This window comes from Urocitellus parryii, chromosome 5 (genome assembly GCF_045843805.1).
Source record: "Urocitellus parryii isolate mUroPar1 chromosome 5, mUroPar1.hap1, whole genome shotgun sequence".
NCBI classification, from domain to species: domain Eukaryota; kingdom Metazoa; phylum Chordata; class Mammalia; order Rodentia; family Sciuridae; genus Urocitellus; species Urocitellus parryii.
In genome coordinates, this window is record NC_135535.1 from 178,864,111 (window position 1) to 178,870,269 (window position 6,159).

Genomic DNA, 6,159 nt, shown 5'->3' on the forward strand with positions numbered 1-6,159 from the left:
AGAGTCCCAAGATCCAATTTGGTTCTCATAATGGTAGGCACATTGAGGCAGTGGTCACTGAAGAAACCAGGGGAGATTAAAAAATTCATAGAAACAAATGAATATGGAAACAGAATCTATCAGAACCCTTGGGACACATCAAAAGCAGGGAGGGTTATAGTTATAAGTGCCTACACTAGAAAAACAGATCTCCAGTAAATATCATAATGATGTATGTCACGGATTAGAAAAACAAGGAGAAACCCAATTCCAAAGTGAGCATAAGAAAAGAAATAATAAGGACCAGGAAGAAATGAAATAGAGATTGAAACTAGAGAATGAAGGATCAATGTAATAAAGGGTTACTTCTCTGAACAGATAGACAAAATTGAGGAATTTTAACCAAACTAACCAAAAGAAAGGGGGTACCCAAATATACTACATCAGATATAAGTAAGGCATATTACAACAGATACCACTGAAATCTGGAGGATCATGATGGAATGTTTTTAAAATATCATATGTCCACAGATTGGATAATGTGGAAAGTTCTAAGCATAAGGCCTACCAAAGTGGAACCAAGAGATTGTAAGAAGCCTAAATATATCAATAAGAAGCAATGATGTTGAGGAAGTAATAAAAGCAGATAGACTCACCACCCAATTTCCCAGATTTTAAAAGAAGTACTAATACCAATTATCTTAAAACTATTCCACAAAGAGGAAAGGAAGGAATTCTTCCAAACTCTATGAATCCAGTATTACCCTCTCAGCAAATGTGAGGGACTGTGTGCACATAAAAACATGCACATACTATAAACCAATATTCTCGAGGAACACAGAGACCAGTATTCTCAATATAATACTTACATATCCAATTCTACATGACATTAAAAAAGTCTTGTACCATGAACAAGTTGACTTCATTTCAGGGACATAAGTTTGGTTAACCTTGGCAAATCAATAAATGTAATACACCACATAAATTGAATCAAAGGTGAAAATCCTAGATTATCTCAGTGATGCAGTAAAAACCTTCAATAAAATTCTGCATAAATTCATGATAAAAACCCTATAAAACCTAGTTATAGAAGGGTTATACCTTAACATAATAAGTGCTATCTACAACAAACCCATCTCCAATATTGTTGTGGATGAGGAAAAACTGAAAGCACATCCTCACTATGGAATAAACCTAGCTGTCCTTCAGCAGATGAATGAATAAAGACAGTGTGGCATATATACACTATTACTAAGCCATAAAGAATGACATTTTGGCATTTGCCAGTAAATGGATGGAACTGGAGAATATCATTCTCAATTATAGAAGCCCCAAATGTCAAAGCTTGAATATTTTCTCTGATATGCAGAAGTTGATACAAAATAAAGGGGTGGGGAGATAAATAAAACCAAGAAATAAAGGGGGGGAAAGGGAGAAGAAGGAATTCATTACAACAGAGGAAAGATCAGTGGAGTAGAAGAAGGAGATTGAGGAGGAATAAGGGACGTGAAAAGGGAAAAACTGTGAAATGAATCTACTGTCTTGCCTAGACATCACGGAGTAAATATCTGGGAAAGATTTCTGAGTTCTTTATTTTACATGCAGGAAAATGAAGGTGCATGAAAAGAGCTGGCTTCAAAGCCTTTTAGCCCATTGCAGTGAGTGGATATCCCTTTAAATCTCAAAAGCCCTCTTTCTGTAAGTCTTTTGGTGACTGCCCAAAGGATGACCGTCTCTCTCAGTGGACATCCTGGGACTTTTTGAAAGTTCCCATTGCCCACAAGACCTGCCCTGCAATATCAACTCTTGGAGGCCTTTACATCAAAATATTTTACCGGAATACCTCAATTCAGGAAGAGAACATTTTCTGGAATTAAAGAGAATATTAGGGAAATGAAGCTTTGAGGAATCACTGAGTGGGGTAGGGGTTTTGATGTTTAGCTGTTATCCTAGTGGAAAAGATCACTAGGTTAGGAGAGACAAAATGGTTGGTTTTATGATGTGTGGATCATAAAAACTCACAAATTTTCTCTGTGCTGAGTTGGCATGTCCTATACTCTGTCTAATTAACACTTGAATGATCTTTAGAAGTTGCCTGGCTGTTCTAGAGGACAGTTGGGCTTCATGTTACCTTTGGGCAACCTCCACTCCTAGAACACTTATTCCATGAGAAGGTTTTTTAAGTTTCAGAAATCATTATCATTTTTGATGCTGTGGCAAGAAAATTCTCCCATCAATCATTCTATAAGCTGAGAGAATTATATATTTTTCAATAGAAATGGCACCTCTAACTTGAGGTCCAGATTTTATTTACATATAGAGCAATAAGTTCTTACTAGAGTTAAATAATTTTAATTATTACTGTTTTCTCTTATAGTGTTAGACCAGGACGCAAGAAAAGACCACTGACTCCAATTAAAATCAAATTAAAGCAAGCTTATTGTTTCGACCGGCCAGGCTGCCCTTCCCTCTCAAAACGGCGGGAACAAGACAGCCCCAAGGCTTCTTTGTGGCCCAGTTTTATAGCCCAAAAGGTTACACAAAGGGGGGGTTACAGATAACAACATTCTGAAGAGCATAACACAAGTTTACATTTTTGCTGGCTCCGGCATCAGAATTTATGGAGATCTTAGAGACTCAGAGAGGGTCGTTATCTGGCCAGGGAGGGCCAGAATTTATGAGGCGTCACTAAGGTTTAGGAAAGGGTTGTTATATGGTCAGGGAAAACTGGACCTGGGTGAGTTCAGGGCACGGGCAGGCATTCCAATCAGCTTTACAACATCAACTAATGGCCAGGCCATACAGACATCCTGATATTTTTACAGAAAACGGAAATGAATCCTTCATAACTTGTGACAAGCTGGCTTCTAATCTAATGAGAGAACCAGGCTAGGTATATCAATAGGTCTGCAATAATTTCCTTACTCTCATTGATTATCTTCCAGGAAATCATCACATTTTATTCAAAAATATTGATTATGTGAAAATTTATTTTTTGGAGAAAGTAAAAAAAAAAAAAAACCATGAAGAATCCCTGGATGTTTATGATCCTCATTGACTGTTTTCTGATAAAAATGGCCCAGGTAAAATGTTGCCATCAGCCTAGTCTTTTGATTCCTTGATCATGTTCACTTACAAGCTGTAACTTTGCTAGGGATGTTACATGGTCAGGACAACAGTGATTGTCAAGCACTCTGATAACCTAGAGGAGCATGACTATCCACGAGCATCATGGAAAACATGCAATTATTAAATAATTAGAATATGCTGACCCTATTCTTTAGATAAAAATCTATATGAGGAGAAAGAGAATACACAGCTAGGTGTTTTAGAGAGTTAATAAATACATAAATTGTCAGTTAGACTGACTCAAAGAAAGAAGAGATGACACAAATTAATAATTAAACAAAAGCAAGGACATGGCTGCTGAAGAGACAATTTCCAATCAAGTTACAACATATAAAATACCATGCCATGCCATGAGTATGGAGTTCATCACTGCACAGTGCTGCAGTCTGGCTGGGCACAAATAACCGAGCCGCCACGAAGCATTTGTTGGTTCAAAACAGCAACTCTTTATTGATGAACTCCACCAGCACTCCACACATGCTCCCCGGGAACTCCCTCCCCTTCCACTGGGCTCCGCATGCGCCTCTGGGAACCCCACGAACTCCAAAGTAGCGGGTGCCTGAGGCAGCAAGAGCTGCCCTATTGCCGGACAGTAAAGTTCATATATACATTTGAATACATAGCTTAACATAACCATCATCATCTCAATGGCTCACTGGTGTCACCTCTCAACCACTCCCTTCTGGCAAAATGCCCTGAGTCATCCCGACTTGGCTGTGGCCCTCAACAGCACAGGGTTTGGGATATTGGAAAGGAGCAGCTTACCCTAGGTGCACCCTAGGTGCATCACCTGCAAGTCCTGGGGATTGAAATAGACCTTGACAAGTGCAGCATGAACAGCAGAGTGAATTGCAGATAGGTTGAGTCTTGTAGATGGTGGTATGTGATGGGAAAGAGTAGGTGGAGAGATGAGAGAAGCCTTGTTGGATGTATCTTTAAATGAAGTCACACATATACAGAGTTAGAGATGGTGTCTGTTGAAAGGTTATTTATTCCCATTGTCTTTCCTTGCAACCCTTGTCAAATATCAGTTGGCTCTAAATGTGAGGCTTTGTGTGTGGACTTTCATGCTCCTCCAATGTCTTCCAACAGAGACTGGCAAGTGCTATATGCCACCTCTAGGAGTTCTGCCTCTATGACCAACCTTCCCACCCTAATAACCTTCACCATCCTGAGGGTGGAGACATCAGAAAACAACAGACAACTCACCTACTGGATAAGAAGGTAAGTAGGAATGTTTCTGAACTCCAACAGAAACAATCTTTTAATTTTCCTCTGACATTTTCTTTCTCTCTCTTTTCCTATCCTCACACTCACAACATTTGGGAAACCAAGTACTTTTCATGCATTAGGCTAATGAGAACTGGTATGTCTGAATAGTGTTGCTGCTGTTCACCTGTGACAAGTCCTTACTTCTCCCATGCTGTAGTATAACACTGTAAGGGTCCGGCGAAGTGTGGGAGAAAGAGACCACCAAGAGACCACTCATGCAATTGGCAGAAGGGGATTTATTGATTCAGCATGCTGAGGCTCCCTGCCCACTCAGGAAAGGAGAGCAGCCCAGAGCCCAGAGCAGGGGTTGAACAATGCTTAAGTACACTTTTTGGGGAGGGCGGGGGCTTTGCATACATCATAGTCTCCTTTATCAAATCACCATACACCGCGGGAAAATCAAACAACAATTCTTAGACTTGATTAGTACATTCATTGGCGGGAACAGGGCTGGCTGGAGTGATAGGTCATTCCTAAGGAGGGGGTTACATTTAAACTGATTGTTCGGGCCCTGAATGTCTACATGACAAGCAGCACAGGGTCTTGAATGCTTACTTGAGGAGTTACACAGATCCCAGGCCATAAATCAACTAAATTCTCAGTAGGGCCTTGTCTTAACTGCCTCAGGAATTTAACCCATGCTTTGTAGTTTAGAAGCAGGTTTACAATGCCTGGTCCTTTACATTTCAACTCAGGCTTTGCAGCTTAGAAACTTTACCCTTTCAACACCAGAGAAGCACACTGAGGCAAGTTTAGAGTGGAAAGTAGAAGCTTTATTAAAGGACAGCAGAAAAGACTTCTCCCTGAAGGAAGAAGGGGATCCAAGAGGTAGAATCCATGGAAGAGGGAGGCTTCCCTCTTTTATAGCTAAGGTCTTCTTTCAGCTTTCCCGCATTCCTGTGGGCTCCTGTCTTTTGATCTGTTACCTTGCAGTGATAGAATGTAGGTGGAAAGGCCCAAAGGTTGAGGGACAGATGGGCCAAAGGAGTAATCTGGGCAGGAAGGACTTTTGGATTAGCATCTCCATGTTTGCTGGGAGCTGCTTCATTAACATGTCCTTGGGATGGGCTCTGGGCCTTGGGGACATTCTCAATTCCCAATTCCCTGGACTCCATTCTCAACATGGCCTTCATTTTGGATTTTACTTGATATTAGACCCAATTTACCTAACTATACTAACTACCTATCTTTAAATCTGGCTTCAATAGTATATTACACTTGTATTGTATATTATTTTTTTTACTTTTACATTTCTTCTTAATTATAATTATTATGTTTTTTTTTGTATTCTATTGTTTTCCCATTTACTTATCTCCCCAAAATATTTTTCTATTTTCTCCTGTTACTAACCAACTTCTAACTTCTTTTGATTTCTCCTTCACACTTCCTAAGATATAATCGCTCTATATCCTCACCTTTTACCTCCTTAACATCTCATCCTACAACCTCCCCCACTCTCTCTTTGTCTACCATAAGAAACTTTAGACACTTTTGCAAAACCTACTGCTTATATTGTAGATAATAACTGAACCCCGCATTTCTGTCTTTTGTGACAAAACCATAAATGTCTTAATAGGAGCTATTTGACTTAAGATTGTATATGGTTTGTATTGGGATCTGTTAGTATTGATCTCTCCCTTAAAAAAGAGGTATTGTAACCCTGCAGAGACACCATAAGTCTATAGGGTAAAAATTATAACACCTGAGATCCTCACCTCTAGAAGGGAAGACATACAAACAATATGAGAAAACAAGGGAAGAAAGTGCCCCAAACAAATC